The sequence below is a fragment of the Aegilops tauschii genome, chromosome 3, assembly GCF_002575655.3.
Source record: "Aegilops tauschii subsp. strangulata cultivar AL8/78 chromosome 3, Aet v6.0, whole genome shotgun sequence".
Classification (NCBI taxonomy): Eukaryota; Viridiplantae; Streptophyta; class Magnoliopsida; order Poales; family Poaceae; genus Aegilops; species Aegilops tauschii.
The window spans coordinates 159,215,713-159,233,677 of record NC_053037.3 but is presented as its reverse complement, the minus strand read 5'-3'; the positions used below and the strand labels follow the sequence as shown (position 1 = coordinate 159,233,677).

Below are 17,965 nucleotides of genomic sequence, written 5' to 3'. Positions count from 1 at the left end.
GCCCGACGCTTGAGCAGTTGTTGAATGAGCCTTGTCCAAGGCATGGCTCTAGGGAAAAGCCGGCCACTCATCTATGGAAGGACTGCGCAATCATGAAGGCCTTTAAAAATTCCAATGCTTTCAATAGCAACAATGGCCCGGGCGGCGGCTCAGGGGCCGGTGGTTTTCACGGCCCGGGCGGCGGCTCAAATCCCAATTCTCAGAATTTCCAAGGAGGTTTTAATCAGCAATCTGGCCAGGGTAATCTTCCGCAGCAGCAGGGGGGTACCAGACCAATCCAAAGCAGCTCAATGGTGGACAGTATCATGTGTTTACTACCAGTCTGTGCAAGCGAGATCAGAAGCTTCATAAAAGGGCTGTGAATGCTGTTGAGCCGGCGGTTCCACGCTATTTAAGATGGTCTGAGCAGCCTATCATATGGAGTAGGGAAGATCACCGTCCTCGGGTCGATAATCCGGGTCACCTGGCCTTGGTGGTGGCCCCTCAGGTTGGGGGGTATAAATTCACTAAGGTGCTCATGGACGGAGGCAGTAGCATCAACATCCTCTATTATGAGACCTTCCGTCGTATGGGATTAACTGATAAGAACCTCAGCCGGTCTAATACTGTTTTCCATGGGGTGGTGCCCGGTAAGTCGGCATATCCAGTCGATAAGATCGAGCTGGAAGTGGCCTTTGGAGATGAGTACAACTATAGGGCGGAAAAACTAACCTTTGAGGTGGTTAAGATAAGAAGTCCGTACCATGCTTTATTTGGGCGGCCGGCTTACGCCAAGTTCATGGCACGGCCGTGTTACGTGCATTTGCAGCTCAAGATGCCGGGTCACAATGGGACCATTATGGTTCACGGCAGCCGAAAGATAGCCTTGCAGTGTGAGGAAGGTGACGCGGCTTACGCGGAATCTATTTGTGCAACAGAGGAGTTGAGGTTTTACAAGGACAATGTTGACCCGGCAGATATGACGTCTTTGAAAAAGCCAACTACGGAGCATGAGCCGGTAATGAAATTTAAGTCAGCCGATGAGACTAAACTTGTTGATTTTGTTCCTGGTGACTCATCTCAGCAGTTCAGCATCAGTGCCAATCTGGATCCAAAATAGGAAGGCGCGCTCATCGAGTTCATCCGTGAGAACAGGGACATCTTTGCATGGAAACCTTCTGACATGCCGGGTGTACCTAGAGAACTCGCTGAGCACACTCTCAATGTTGATCCGAAATTTAAGCCGGTCAGGCAATTCCTCCGGCGGTTTAATGAGGAGAGGCGGAAAGCAATTGGTGAGGAGGTAGCCCGGCTCTTGGCGGCCGGGTTTATTGTTGAAGTTTTTCATCCAGAATGGTTAGCTAACCCGGTGCTCGTGCTCAAAAAGAACGGCACCTGGCGGATGTGTGTGGACTACACGGATTTAAACAAAGCTTGTCCGGCTGATCCTTTTGCTCTCCCCCGTATTGACCAAATTATTGATGCTACGGCGGGTTGTGAGCGCTGAAGTTTTTTGGATGCTTATTCTGGATACCATCTGATTAAAATGGCAGTTAAGGACCAGGAGAAGACAGCGTTCATCACTCCCTTTGGAGCCTTCTGTTATGTATCTATGCCTTTTGGGCTCAAGAGTGCACAGGCGACTTCCCAGCGTTGCGTGCAGAATTGTCTTCATAACCAGATGGGGCGCAACGTTCATGCCTATGTGGATGATATCGTGGTTAAATCCAGGGAGAAGGAGACCTTGATAGATGATCTGAGAGAGACCTTTGCTAATCTCCGGGTCTACAAGATGATGCTTAACCCGGCCAAGTGTGTTTTTGGTGTTCCAGCAGGCAAGCTCTTGGGTTTTCTGGTTTCTCACAGAGGCATTGAAGCTAACCCGGAAAAGATCAAGGCAATCACCTCTCTGGCTAAGCCGGCGTGCATAAACGACGTCCAGCGTCTGGCGGGTCACATCGCTCCTTTGAGCCGGTTTATAAGCCGGTTGGGTGAAAAGGCCATGCCACTGTACCAGATGATGAAGAAAACAGATGACTTTATCTGGAATGATGCTGCTAATGCTGCTTTTGAGGATTTGAAGAGACAGTTGGCTGAGCCCCCAGTCCTTGCTGCTCCTGTTGACAAGGAGCCCTTATTGCTGTATGCAGCCGCTAACACACGAGCCGTCAGTGTAGCTGTGGTGGTGGAGCATAAGGAAGCGGGTAAGGAGTATCCGGTTCAGCGGCCGGTTTACTACGTCAGCGAAGTACTCATTGAGTCCAAACAACGGTATCCACATTGGCAGAAGCTTGTTTATGGGGTGTTCATGGCAAGCCGGAAGCTTAAGCACTATTTCCAGGGTCACCCTATCACTGTGGTTAGTTCTGCTCCCCTAGGAAATATCATCCAAAACAAAGAAGCCACAGGAAGAGTGGCTAAGTGGGCTATAGAACTTGGGCCTCATGGTCTGAAATACGTACCACGCACTGCCATCAAGTCTCAAGCATTGGTGGATTTCATCAACGATTGGACAGAGTTGCAGGTGCCTGAAGAGAAACCGGATAATACATACTGGACTATTCACTTTGACGGGTCCAGGCAGTTGGAGGGCTCGGGGGCTGGAGTTGTATTAGCTTCCCCTCGAGGTGACAAGTTTTGCTATGTGCTACGGTTGATGTTTCCCTGTACTAACAATGCAGCTGAGTACGAGGCCTTGCTCCATGGTCTTCGGATGGCGAAGGAGATGAGCTTGAGCCAGGTAAGGTGCTTTGGCGACTCAGATTTAGTGGCTCAACAAGTATCAGGAAAGTGGGATCCCAAGGACCCTCTCATGGCGGCTTATCGCCGTGAAGTTGATGCCATTGCTGGACACTTTCAGGGTTACCAAGTAGAGCACATCGATCGCAGGAAGAACAAGGCGGCTGATGCATTAAGCCAGCTGGGCTCTCAGCGAAAGCCGGTGCCGCCTAATACTTTCTTGGACATCTTGCATAACCCTTCTGTTAAGTTACCTACAGAGGAAGACTTGGCTATCCCTGACCCGGAAGCACAGTTGGTGGCGGCTCTCCACATCACCCCAGACTGGACAGTACCATATTTGGCTTACATGGCCCGGGGAGAGTTGCCTGAGGATGAAACTTTGGCCAGACAAATAACCCGGCGGTCTAAGTCAATGATAATTATCAATGGCGAGCTGCATCATCGTAGTGTCACTGGAACTTTCCAGCGTTGTGTTTCCCCTGAGGAAGGTCAAGAAATTTTACGTGAGATCCACGAGGGGGATTGTGGCCATCATGCCGGCTCAAAATCCCTTGTGGCCAAGGCTTTTCGTCATGGTTTTTATTGGCTGACGGCTCATGCTGATGCAGAGGACTTGGTCAGTAAATGTGACGGTTGTTAGAGGTTCTCGCGATGGGCTCATGTGCCGGCTCAAGAGTTGAGGATGATTCCAATCACTTGGCCATTTGTGGTCTGGGGGCTTGATATGGTTGAGCCTTTTAAAAGGTCCAAGGATAAGAAGACCCACCTCTTGGTGGCGGTCGACAAGTTCACAAAGTGGGTTGAAGCAGAGCCAGTTAGTAAGTGTGACGCAGCCACAGCGGTTCAGTTCATGAAAAGGGTGATATTTGGCTTTGGTTTTCCACACAGCATTATAACTGACAATGGTACCAATCTGTCTAAAGGCGCCATGGAGGAGTTTTGTCAAGAAGAGCATATTCGGCTTGATGTTTCATCAGTGGCTCAGCCTCAGTCCAATGGTCAAGCTGAGAGAGCCAATCAGGAAATCTTGAAGGGCATCAAGCCCCGGCTTTTGGTCCCTTTGCAACGGACGCCGGGTTGTTGGGTGGAGGAGTTACCCTCCGTATTATGGAGCATCAATACTACTCCTAACAGGTCTACGGGTTACACGCCTTTCTTCATGGTTTATGGAGCGGAGGCGGTCCTCCCTAGCGACATCCGTCATGACTCGCCTCGAGTGGCGGCTTATGTTGAGGCGGATAATGAGCAGGCGCGTCAAGATGCTCTTGACTGTTGGACGAACAGCGTGATGTGGCAGCAGCTCGCTCGGCGATTTACCAACAACACCTGCGCCGCTATCACAGCCGCCGGGTTAAGTCCAGGGTCTTTCAGGAAGGTGATCTGGTGCTCCGGCTCATCCAAGATCAAACAGATGCACACAAGTTATCCCCGCCTTGGGAAGGGCCCTTTGTGGTCAGCAAGAACTTGCACAACGGGTCATACTACCTTATCGATGTTCGGGAGCACAAAGATTCACGTAAGTCGGAGGAAGAGACCCGTAGGCCGTGGAACATAGCTCAGCTCCGGCCTTATTACATTTGAGCCACCGGCTCTCATAATGTACATATTTCTATAGCCATGTATATATTATGATAAATAATAAAGCAGGACCTCTGTCCTTTTTCCTCCAAAGGTAAATGTATTATTGTTATTTCCATTACAACATTACATGGTCACTTGGAGGTTGATCTGGCTTATGATCGTATTCGAGTCTAGCGGTTAACAATATGATAACTTGGGGGCTTCCTGTTCAAACATAGGTCGTATTCGAACCAAAGAGAACATAGCTGTCGATACCCACTTGATTGGCAAATTGTCGAGCTCACTGGGGAGTTTTTTCTTAATCATATTTGAATCATAGCGCAACCCCCTTTGAGAACTGACGTGGATCGTATTCGAATCAGCGTCGTTAAACAACTCTCAAGATCATTTGGGGGCTTCCTGTTCAAACATAGGTCGTATTCGAACCTAAGAGAACATAGCTGTCAGTACCCTCTTGATCGGCAACGCCAAAGCCACTGGGGGCTATATGATCACATTCGAATCTTAGCTTAACCCCTTTGGGACGGTTCTCTGGTCGTATTCGAATCAGAAGCCCCTAAGTTTTTTGATCTTTTGGTTTGCAACAAGTTCTTTTGATCATATCAAAAGTGTGCACGGGTGGTTCTTACTCCACCAGCTTAACTTTGATTAACAATGCTGATAGCACACAATAAGCATTATAGGTGCTAGTGAACCGGAGTTGAGTTCTCAGCCTCCTTATTTGGGTTACATGAACCGGAAGTGTACTTGAAGGCTTGCAGGTATGCTATTATGGTTATCTCGAAGCTATGATTGAGAGCCGGTCTTTTATGACCTTGGTTCATATTCCGGGTTATATGTAAAATGTATGACTCTCCATGCGGTAAGCCGCCTAGAGACTTGTGATTTGTTTTTCTATGCAGGACAATTAAAGACAGTTCTTTAAGCTTAAGGAAAGTAAATGATCAAACATAACCCGGAGGAATATAAAAGAGCAGCTTCAACGGAGTTAAGCGCTGCACATGTGCACGATGGCACGACAAAATTAAGTGTTTGTCCTACTCTATTACAGGACTCCCCGAGTCCAAAAGGTGAGGCATTGTTTTTAAGGCATAACCATGAGCCGCCTAAGAAATCAAGGTGCTTGTTGGGTTGAAGCTCCCGGCTCATCCCTCTCCGCTCCTCCGGCTGTTTCCATGACCTGGGAGGTTGATGATTTCCAGTCAATGCCACTCAAGGCTTCAAATTGAGCCTCATCATCAATTAACCCGGCCGGGTCAACTTCTGGGGTGAAGGTATGCTTACGAGTCGGAGGGATCAGGCTGACTGCTTCACAGCGTGGAGTTGGGATCCTCTGATTTTCCGCGTCACAGCCCGGTTGATACTTGGTAAGGTCTGTGTCATTCCCAATCAAGGTGGCCATCGGGCGCACGCTCTTCACACAGGCGGCGAAGTCTTTCTGGTCAAAGGGGGTGCCGTCTTCCTTCAGGCTGGGGTATCCAAGAGCGATGTCGGCCGGGTCTAGCTCCGGTAGAAACGCCTTGGCCCGACTCAGAGCAGCTATAGCTCCGGCTCTTGCAGAAGCCCGTCTCAGCTCTTGGAAGCGCTGAGGAAGTACGGCAAGCCGCCTGAGTACATCTGCCAGGTGAGTGGGAACTTCATTGGACAGAGCCACAACGGCTAAAGCACGTTGTGACCCGGTGTAAAGTTGCTCCACCAAAGTGTAAACCGCCTTCAGCTTGGTCAGCACGCTCGGGTTGAGGTTGGAACTCCTGGGACCTGCATTACAAAGTCAAGTGAGCTGTTGGCAATTGAAATGTTTTTGGGAACTAAATGATGTAAACTGATTAGAAATTTACCAAAGATTGCGGAGACCATCTGAGAGACATGGCGTTTTAAGCCGGACAGCTCGGCGGTTCTCTCAGTAAGAGTGGCCTCCGCTTGTTCGGTCCGGCTGAGCAAGGCAGTCTTCTCATCCGCCCAGGCTTTTCTTTCTGCTTAAATTTTTTTCTTCAATTTCTCTTGTGTAGAAACACTGGCTTCAAATTTGGCATTGGCCTTTTGGGTCTCACTTTCCTGAGTCTTCAAGCGGTTCTTCAGATCAGAGATTTCCGATTCAAATTTCTGACAGGCGGCCTGTACAATTTCCGGGTTACAGTTTGGGTGATTATCATGCAACATTAAAGTCCCAAGCACTTTGCAAGCAAAGACACTTGGCACATGGGGGCTAATGTATGCTGAGAAGCTCTATTTACAGTGTCGGTTCATGAAAATAAGTCCCAAGCACTTTGCAGACAAAGGTACTTGGCACTTGGGGGCTAATGTGCAAAGTTGCTCAACTACGTGATTAAAACATAAGGTAAAAGACCGGTTCACCTAGGCTGTTTAACCCGGCCCTTGAGTGTTACCAGGTAAGCCGGTTTTCTTGCAGTAATTGTTAAGCCGGTATTAAGTCTACAACATATTTTATCATAAGTAATAGACTTGGGGGCTAGCATGGTAAGGATGACTATGGAGTAAGCAAGAGAGTTGTACCTCAGATTTTTGCTGTATCTGCTTCACCATGTCAATTTCCAGGTCCCGGCTATTGTGCACTTGACCAATATAACCAGCGACAATATCTCCAATGCTCAGATTGGCATAGTTAGTAATGTCCAGCCTGGCTCTGCGGCGTTCCAGAAGTTCCTCCTTAGCAGAGCACTTAGCCAGCACGGTGGGTCTTCCCGGTTCAACAAATTCGGTCCGGGTAATCACCACATCCGGGTCATCCGGGTGAGCCGGGCTGGGGATCTCTGGGTTATCAGAACCCTCCATAACTTGCTCGTCAGATGGGGTGGTGGTGGTTTCTGGAGCTGGTGCAGACGGCGGCTCAGAGGCAGAGGCGTTGGGTTCAGTCAAGACCGGCTCTTCGACCGGTTTACTTTTCTTTGCCCTCTTGCTGGGCTTTGCTTGTGCACTGAAAGTCAAAAGGTTAGTGCAAAAACATGAGTAAGATAAGCACAAAATAAGCTGATCATCATTACCCGGGTGCGGTCTTGAAAGCCGGCAAGTTAGATTGCATGGAGTCACCGGAGGAAGGTGAAGTTTCCTGATAGTTTGAATCAGAAGAATTGAGTGGTTGACGAGTGACGCCCGCCAAAGGATGAAAAGGATATAAGTTGGAGATAACCTCGGTCCGGCGCTTCCTTGATGCCTCAGGTAAGCCGGAGGAGAGGTCTGCATCCTTGTTGGTCCGGGTTTGCCTCCGGCTCTCATGAATCTGTCGCTTCAAAAGAAATTGAGGATCTTGATAAGCTAAAGGATGTGAAAATCTTACTTTCCGGGTTACTCTTCGGACTTTCAGCCTTGGCAAGGGCTCCGAGTTGGAGGAAAGTATAGTTACCTCTTCAATCACCGGGTTACTCGCTCCGGTATCCTCCTGCTGATCATCAGTGTCAATAAGGTGGTTAAAAACAAACAAAAAAACAAAAGAAGAGCCTAAAGAATCAAGGGCTACCTCTAACTCGGAGGTGTCGTCCAGGTGAAGCAGGTCTGAGGCGCTAGGCTTACTCCCCTTCTTGCGGGGAGCGGCTCTCCTGGCGGCTTTTTTAACCTTCCTGGCTTTTTTAGCAGCCTCATGGTCATACCTGACCTTCCAGAACTTATCATTAGCCTGAAAAATACAACAAAGGTTTCTTGAAGTTACGACAAAAATTGTTAAAATGGAAAGTAAGGTGTTCAGATTAGTAGCTTACCGCCGGAGCCGGGTTAGCTTTGCAGAAGGGACTTAAGCCTGTCCTCCCGCAATCTGCTAAGCTCTCGTTCAGAAGGGACTTGGTCATGTCATCAACGACGTCCTCGGGTAAGTCGTTGGGGCTGTGCCGAAGAGGATCATCCTTCCGGCCCGTGTAATCACACATTAAGCCGGGGCGGCGGCTTAGAGGAATCACCCGCCAAGCAATCCAGACCCGGACCAGATCAACGCTGTTAAGGCCGTTCCCCAGAAGAGCTTTTATTTTGTTGATGGTGGGGATAAGTGGTTGATGCTCAGCTTGAGATAATTTGTCTGGCAGGGGGTGATTTGACTCCAGACGCAGGGCGCGAAAGCCGGGCAGAGGGTTCTCATCAGCCGGAGAAGTATCCTGGCAGTAGAACCATGTCTGGTACCAATCCTTTGGGTGGCTTGGCGGCTCAGCATAAGGAAAGAGACAATCTCCCGTCGTTGAATTGAGATTCCACCAAGTTCCAAGCTAGGCCCGTTGGCGCATTCATTCTGGCGGTTCAGGTAAAATAACTCCCTAAAGAGTAGCAGGCTGGGTTCTTCTCCAAGGTATACCTCACAGAACACTTGAAAGTTACAAATGTTCGACACGGAATTGGGTCCAATGTCTTGAGGTCGCAGATCGAAAAAGTTCAGAACATCTCTGAAGAATTTTGAGCCAGGAGGAGCAAAGCCCCGGCTCATGTGGTCAGCAAATATAACAACCTCTCCGTCTTTTGGTTGAGGTCTCTCTTCAGACGGGTCAGGCGCACGGTAGGACATGACCTCCTTTTTATGCAGGTAACCCGATTTTACGAAGTCATCTAAGGTGCTTTCAGTAACGTTGGACCTAACCCAGTTGCACGTAATGGGCGCCTTGGGAGCCTTGGGCGGCATTGTGGAAAATGGAAGCCTATGACAAAGGAAAATTTCTGGTTCAAATTTAAGCCGGAGAAAGATTTCAGTTGAGTACTCAGGACGGCGGTTTACGAAGGGGCCTAATGATATATGACTAATTGTGTCAGGTTATTTAAGCCGCCATGGGTATTATAAGCAATTTAAGTTATTTAACTCTATTATGAGTAAGCCGGAAATTTCACAAAGCATGGCTTCTTTTAAGCCGGCGATATGAGCCGCCATGGCTCACAGATGCAGTTTTTGTCTAAGTGTTGCATAAACAAGTTTCACAGATTGCAGGGATTATTTTGGATCAAACGATCGTCCAGAAAGGAAAAATTTCTAGACCTAAAAAACTGATACAGAGAAGTTCATAAGCTCTAAACGAGGTCTTTTTGCGAACAAAAGGGATCTACTAGCATAAAAATGGGTGAGAAACTACTACCGCAGGGAGTCTGTACCGTTTTGGATCAAAAGGAACCTCGGTGGCGGAACTGTGAAGAAATCGCGATGAACTATGAAGAACACAGAGAACTTGCGAGCCCTAATGCGGATCTAAGGTACGGGACGGCGAGGACTTACTGGTGCTGATGAGCAGCAGAGGCGCGCCGCAGGTTTCTGGTCAAGATAGGTTGATGCAGCGGCCTTGGTCGGTGAAGACGAGGTACGCGGCGGCGGCGGCAGAGCTCGGGCTCTAGGGCGTCAGAGGAGGAAGACGATGGATCGAGAAGAGTGACGAAGGCTTATGGGCCGGGCCTATTTATAAGGGGTGGCTGGTAAATGGGCGCGAGAAACGAGGAGGCTGAAGACATGATTATCTTGCCGCAGAAACGCCTCGATTCTCGGGATGGTCATTAAGATAAGATCCGTTGGGATATGACAGAATAAAAAATGAATTTAATGGAAGATGACATCATGGCGGGTTACCAAGAATCCAGAAGATGACGTCACGGCGGGTTATAACCTTCGCACAAGCAGAAGCCGGAAGATTTTTCTTAAAGGTATTGAACATAGACATGAACCGGTTCAAATCAATCTGGGGCCTAATGTTGAGGATATAACCATTAGAGTCACCCGCCCAGGAGGAGCCAAGTTACGTCATAATGATCATCACATCAAGCCCAGTACCAAGCTTGAGGATGACGGTTCAGTAGTGGGCTTCAGACCCGGAGGCGGCTCAAGGCCCGTAGTGATAAACCGCCGTTATGGCTAGGCTTGTAGTGTAAGGCAAGAATAGTTAAGAGTCCGAGCCGGACACTGTTATAAGCCGGCTGGGACTCTGAGAGCCATTGGGCGTCAACCTCTCTATTTAAAGGGACGACGTGGCGGCGGTTCAGGACAAGAAAGATCAGATCGATAGCCAAGCAGAGCGGTTTAGCTCCTGGTCATCGAAACCCTAAGTAATACCACCTCAACTGGACGTAGGCTTTTACCTTCACTGTAAGGGGCCGAACCAGTATAATCCTCGTATCCTTTGTCCCGTTTAACCCCTTTAAGCTTCCTAGCTGCGATGGCTCCATGACTAAGTCCTTGCACGAGGACATCTGCCGTGACAATTCCACGACAGTCAGGTAGTTCTGCTTCCGATGCCGGAGGAGCAAGGTGGGATAGAAGGGTAGTTTCTGAGTTCGAGATGTCTGAGCTTGGAGGTTCCACTTCTCTAATGTGATAATAAAGCAACAAGCAACGCCGCTCCCGTGCGCTCATCCCTTGCTTGTTCTTGAGCGCTAGTCATTCATCCCTAGCTGGGTTCTTGGGATATCTTGATTCTCTTTATGATGATGTAAGGGTCGGCAACAATGAATAAGGAATCGATCGGAAGTTCGCGCCAATCGATCTTCTGTAGGAGTAGGAGGTAGCGCGAATCCCCTCTTTCTTCGTTTAGAAGAGTGCTGGACCTCCACAACGTCAAACCATAGAACACAGCTCCTTTCGGTCGAACCCTAGGAAAGACGACTTTACCTTTTTCGTAGATAGTCTGAGTTCGAGCTACTGTAGTCTCCCCCGTTGACCTTCTTTTTTAGATAGAATCCTCAATGAGTGGAAAGGACTCCCAGACTTGCTCCACAGTACTATACCATACAGAGCCGCGCCCTTGTGATATGATAAGAAGAAAAGGGGCCAGGCGGCCCTCTTTTCTTTTCCGCACCAAGCCTTCTTGTAAAATCGGGTGTATAGCTCAGTTGGTAGAGCATTGGGCTTTTAACCTAATCGTCGCATGTTCAAGTCCTGGTATACCCAAAACAAAAAAAACCACTCTTGTATTCGTAAGGATGCATAGTAGCCTTCAAAGAGCACTCTTTGGCCTTGAGAAAAGCCCCTTTCTCATCAACATCTCGACTTCGCTCGTTGTTTGAGGTAACTATAAAGGAGATCAGATCTGTCCCAGGAATCGAAGGATACAGAAATATGGAATCGAGCACAGATTATAGGAAACAAGCAAACAGAACAGGTTGGATCCCATCTTTAACTGCACAGAGCAGCAGCAGCCTACTATTGATTGATGATCTTACCTTCCTGAGAGTCGAGGAACAGCAGATGAGATAGCCGAAAGGGGGGACCCCGGGTAATAGGTTTCCTTTTCCGGTTTAGGCTTGAGAGAAATCAGGAACTGAACTGAGCACTCCACAAGTATGGATTGGATTGTTTCATTCTGATACCAACTTTCATGCTGGAAGATAAGGTTTCCATACTGGGAAAGGGGGAAAGGAAATAGGATCCCCTCTCTTCTCTACAGGAATGAACTTCTCCTCACCGACCACTGGCACTATACTTAGGTTAGGCGCAATAGGTGACTTAGGTTGGGTTGTCTGGATCAATCCTACAACGAATAGCTCTCTTTCCTTTTAATGGAACACTCACTAGATTCTGCTAAATAAGGATAACTGCAAAGATAAGCCGGGTCATCCGAAAATCCAGGAAATATTTCCTTGATTTTCTGCATGGCATATTTCCTATCATTTCACAACCTACTTTTTTTCTTAGTTAGATACTATAGCACCTTCCCTTCATGGGGAGATGTTTATATACCATCTAAATTCATTCATTCATTCATTACTTACTTGCTCTTCTTTCCCAGTGATCGGAATAGGGATTTCCATGGATTGTAGGCCCTCGATTGTAATGATGGTATCAATGAAAGATGAAATAACATGATACTATTTAAAGCAATGGTTGATAGAGCGAGGTCTAACCTTGATTGGGTAGACCGAGAAGCAAACCACTAAGCAACTGGACTGCAGCCCCGAGAAAACAAGCAGTTCGGAAAAGCAAGTTAGGAATACGGTGGCGATGCAGCAACGATACGCATTCCCGCAAGGGGTAGTGAAAAGCCATTAGGGGGAAGAGATAGGTTTCTTATTCTAAGCCAAATTACTATACCATAAGGAGATTACCATTATGAGGTGACACTTGAGAGGGCACTTTAAAGTGATTGAACCCACTTTCCATGTTAGTTTAAGCAACAATATCGCTAGGGACCAAAGTAGTGAAAACGGCAGCTCCATTTTCCAAAACTTTCTGTCTCATAAGACTGTGAAACCACACAATTTGACATTCCCCTTGGGAAATAGGGAAAAACAGGCCTCGGATTCCGATAACTTATGTCTCGCCTAGTGGAAAAGTACACAATTGACTAAGAAGATTGGAAGGTGGTACGAAAATACTCATCGGGTCTTTCGTTCCGGCAGTCATGATATAGCTTCTAGCTTTGACCGCTCTTAAGGTGCCCGCACTCTTGGCTTGAATCGCCGACTTGTGTTTCGGTTTAACCGAAAAGAAGAATCCTATCATTTCACTACTCGACAAAGGCTCCTCATTCATCCATCGGATAGGACGCCCCATCTATGGACCAAGAGAATGAGATATTGACTTTTTTTACATCTGTAACTACATTCTCACATTTCCTTTTTGATCTCATGACTTTTTATGCGATCGGAAAACGAATGAAATCAGAAAGATAGGCGGACGACTTGACCATAAGGTCGGATGTTTCCGTGAGCAGTAAGCAGCGGATCTCCCCTTTTTGGGGGAAAGCTAGTGGCCCTTTTGGCGTGTTAATTCTTTCGACGGGGCGGCCTTCTTCGTTCGGTAGATCCGGTCGAGGTGGTTTTCGTTTACCAGCGCGTAGGTGGTCTAAGTTCCTATGACCGAGTCTTTCTGGCCCCTGTGAACATATTTTCTTAATGTATTAAAGAGGGCCTCTCTAACCGGTGAAAAGTGGTAGGTGTCCACTAACGGCTATTCCTGGCTCGGCTCCGATAACGCAATTCCGGGAGGAGTCGGTAGTTGGGCACTGGATCCCTTCGGACCTGGAGAACGTGTGACACTGGGTCGGGGTTTGGTGAACCAACAGGTCGCTCCTTTAGTTGAAGTATCGGGCCCCTTTTTCGTTGCCTAGGTTACACCTTCGGAATACCCCAGACGGGGATTTCGCTCTATTCCCCCCAATCTTCACTTTACGCCACGCCGACTCGCCGTCGTGGAATTATACCAAGGGTCGAAGACCCATACCATAGGACCCCGTCTCCCGTATCTTATCTTTCGCGCGTAGGAGATCGAGACACAGCCTTAGGGCTATGGGGAAAGTGGATCGATTGCCCTAGAATTACAACTACGTAGAGGGTCTCTACAAGTCGATAAATAAGTTCCAAAAAATTGATCGGTAGTAGTCCGGTCGCACCCGAACAATAATATTCCAGAGGGAAATGCACCTAAGATCAAATATTTTGAGTCGGCTTCCGTGGAAAATTCAGACTTTCTTTTTGATGCTGCGATCACATAAAAACATAAACTTTGAAGCTCAATAGCTAAATACATGGCAATTAAATCATGAGCCAGGATCATTAAGAGCATACTGCGAGTAGGAAGTGGAATTAATACAATGAATTCAGAAGCATCAAACCTCTCTTTTTCAAAAAAATCGAAACACATCGAAATGGTACCAGCCGTACTTAATAATAGAAGGATTTGGCAGAAATATGTAAAATTGTCCCTCCTAAAAAAATTATTCCAGAATAAATGGGCAATAGTTAGGAGAGGTGCGCCAGCGGCGAGCAGAAGCAAGGTTATTAGATACCGAAGGAAAGCCCGGCCAAAACCACACGTGCAAGTTTCCCTGCATGTGGCTCGTCCGTGATAACTTCTTCGGATTTGCGTGAACTAGCGGACCGATCACTAAGTGGTTAGTACCTCCAGCATGAGCGAACCTTTTCATAACTGGTTAGGAATGGGCGCCACTATCCCAGCCCGGATCCAGCCAGGTTCTATTGATCATGTCCCCTTCCCAATAGTTGTATCTTGTCTTGGGGCGTCTTTCTTTGGCTTTACTATCAAGCCAGACGCAGCGCCCTTTCGCATTATCATCTACCGCCCTTTCTCTCCTCCTGTCCCTTCACGCATGAAGATCGTCGTATGTATGTTCGACTTCGGTTGCCGGTGCAATAGAATTGGCGGGAGTATATTATGGCAGGATCAGTCACCTGGGCAAACCAAAACCCTCTTCCAAGAAGAATTGTGCTATGCCCCCCCCCCGATATCCCTATAGAGCGAAAGAGCTGCCTGGGGATCCCTAGCTTGCAGCACGTCCGGTCGTTAACTCCTCGCTAGCTGCCGCCATTTCTAGGACCGACCGACGCCTCACCTGCATGCACAGGTACCTACGTAGTGTAGTGTCGGTCGCACATTCATAATAGCGTTCGGACTCATGTGCTTTCCTGAACCAGGGGAGTTCCCTTGCTCCTGCTGCGTACGATTAGCCGGCCTTGTGGCGGCAAAAGGATTAGGACATCCGCCCATGCTAAGGTTCCCTGCGGTCCGGCCGCATTAGGTTAGGGAGCTGGGCGATAATAGCTCCTCCGCATCCCAAGCGCGCTGCCCTCCTAGGCATGCAACACTAAGTAATCCAAGCCAACCCACATTACTAACTAACGGTGGATAATCATCTTTCTAAGAGGTACTAAATACAACTCCATGAATGAGCAAAATGAAGGTTGCGTTAATGATAAAGATCTCTGGGGAAACCGCTAAAAAAAGATTGAACATGTGGTTCCGAGTTTCGATAACTTCTTCTACTTTCATTTCCTCCGTCTTCCAAATTGCAGAGTTAATTCAAAAGCCTAGGTGTTATTACTGAGCTGCTGCTCTTTTTTCTCTAATTCCCTTCTCAGATCCTCCGACTACTCCTCCTTATCCTACTCACTCGAAGTTTCGTTGGTCATTTATTGTTTTTTTAGCCTCTTTGACAAAGTTAGTAAGAAGAAAAACCTCGATCTTCAGTACACTTCACACCCACACAATCTCTATTTGAAACTAACACTCCATTTCAAGATAGCGAGCGATCGCTCAACAATGAGACCACGCCGGACGAAGTACCTATCCCCGGGGACCACGCTTTTTTACTTGTTTCCTTTTTTTCTTTCTATACGAAATTCAGACGATTTCGTTTGTGTTCATGTTGATGATTTCAGATGTGAATGAGGCCTGACGGTCTTAATTCCTAATGCTACTCCTACTGCTATTGCTATTGTTACTGCTTTTGGGAATTGGCATCTTTCTTCATAGGGGCCTAGCCAAGGAAAGCTTTCCCATTAAATGAATGTGCTTGCGTACTCTTCGATTCCTGCGGGAAGTGTGGGACTAATTGAATTTCATTCTTGTCTACTGAGAGAATTATTCTTCCTTACAGCTTGCATTCGATGCATCCACCGTACTAAGAGCTCCTTCTTGAAGAACCGATTCTGTAACAACCCCAAAGGCGAATCTATCTAAATAAACCTAAAACTCCCATTATGATTTGAGATTGCCTTGCCGTTGCGCCCCTTGCCTTTCTTACTGGATTTCCAGTTGATGGGGAAGGCTTGGGAAAGAAGCTTGTGTCGGAAGAGAAGTGGAAAACTAAGCTGTTCGGGCTTAACTTAAACCTGATTGCCCTAGTAGGAGTCAGAATAAGGTTGAGGCTTGAAGACAAGCAACTGACATCTCGGATCTTGCCATTGCCAGGAGCATGGATGCCCAGAATGCCCTTAGTCTATGTCTGTCTATATAGGCTTTAAGGAAAAAGGCAAGTAAGCCGTAAGCCACAAATCAAGGCTTTTAAGGACCTTCGACAACTTATAAATAAGCTAATAACAGATCTTTTGCGTCTTTCGAGATGCGAAGAGAAGTAAGAAGGTTTACTATTGGGATAACGAAGATATGACCATATTTCAGATCGATTTTCAACAGACGAGATCGGATAGTAGAATAGAGAGAAGGATTTGCTGCTTCCTTAAAATGATAGAGAGTCAGGAGAGGGTCTATGTTAATAGAGCTCTTTAGATAGGGAGAGGAAAGACGTAACTAGACCGCAGAAAGAATAGAATCTTTTACCGCTACATCCGCTGGAGAAGAAAACTCAGCAAAGGAGATTCCTATCCTTTCTCTAGTTGAAGACTAATCTGGATATTCCCGAAGATGTTTGACTTCGAGTTCTTGGAGTGACAGCTTTCTTTGTAAACAAGGGTCCCTTACTCTATTACTTTTCCACTTCATTGAGCTGAAAGAAGTGACAGAAGAAAGCTACGGGCATATACCCCTGCCCCGGGGGAACAGGTGCCACCTCAACAGCTATATTCTAAATCGTTAAGCCTCGCAACCCTTTCCTTTGTATCGGACCTTTCCCGCTTTCCTTACTTTCCTTCCTCACTCAAACTTCAAAAAGTCCTTCCATGAATCTAGGGAAGGAAAACCACCTCTGACTTCACCAAGTCTCCCTTTCTTTGGTCGAAGGCTTCAGGTCGAGATCCTTTTTCCTATCTATTGAAGATGCAAAGAGAGATGCTTCTTCCTCTTCAAGTTGGAAGTGCAAGAAGAAATGCGGTAAATAGGAGTTCCATCTACCACGCACTCGCCCCACACTCCAGCTAACTTCAGCATCCATACTCAGCTAGGAGGAAGGTGCCGGGGACACTATGAACACACATGTACTTGGTTGACTTCACGTCCCGTCTCACAACCGGGTAAGATCAAATAAACAAACAGCTTGCTTGCCCAATCCCTATTGAGAGGATTTCTTGAGCTTGAACTTCCTTTTGTAGCTCTGCTCACAAGGACTTCTTTTCATCCGCAATGAAGCTTATACCACCACTTGGTCAGTAAAGCCTGATTCAAAAAAAGATCAATCACCCCCTTCCCTACTTCAATGGAAAAGGGGGAATCGCCCTTTCACAGCCGCCCCTCCACCAAATTTATACCTATCCTTTCGCCTAAGATGATCACGAACGAAGACAGAGAATTGCGTAGATAGGAGGAGGAAACGAACCAACCCGAAAAAACAAACAAAAGGGAATGAGAGAAATGATCGGAACGATTGAGGAAAGAAAGAGAATGGCGGCCCCTTCCCTTTCGCCCAGGGGGCATCATCGTCGGGGACAGGCTTCGAGGGTTCTTCCATATCTAGATATAGAGATAGATGATGATAGAGATCTAGATCTTTCTATAGATAGATCCTTTGAGAAATTTCTATCGATCCGCTTTCAAGATCTATGAACAAGAGAGATCCAATAAATCTCCATGTAAAAAAAGAGATGAATAGATAGGGCTGAGCCGATAGCAGGACTGGGTACGATGATGTGGCGAGAGAGGGAAAAAACCCTTCGGGATGGATCGGGAAAAGTGACCTCCGGCTTCCTTCCCTTCGCATAGCTCAGGTGACTCCCTTCCCCCTTTTTTCCCAGAATGAATTAGCCCGACACGACGAATCCTGCCCTCCTGTCTTTCTTTCTCATTGAATGAACCACTGCTTGGGACGCCCCTATGCCTATGAATTCAATGATTTAAGGGCCCCGGGAGGAAACTTCGGAAAGAAAGCCTACTGGTTGGTCTGGTTGTCCCCCGGCGGTGCCCGGGCGGGCCTCGGTTCAATCTTGTCGATTCTACCTAGACATGGCTCAAAATGAAGGGGTAAGGCCAAGTGTTCTTAAAACAAAACTCGAAGTGCACACTTCGGAGCACGGTCTTCCGTTAGGTCCTTTACGGACGACGAAAGCCCCTTGGCTATACTCTACTCTT

The 17,965-nt window shown here is 47.5% G+C and overlaps 1 non-coding gene across 1 annotated transcript; it reads left to right on the top strand.

Annotated features, from left to right (window-relative positions):
* Positions 1-11,085: 11,085 nt before the first annotated feature.
* TRNAK-UUU (transfer RNA lysine (anticodon UUU)) lies at positions 11,086-11,158 on the top strand. Its single transcript has one exon. It is a non-coding gene; the product is annotated as a tRNA-Lys (tRNA).
* The last annotated feature ends 6,807 nt before the right edge of the window (positions 11,159-17,965 follow it).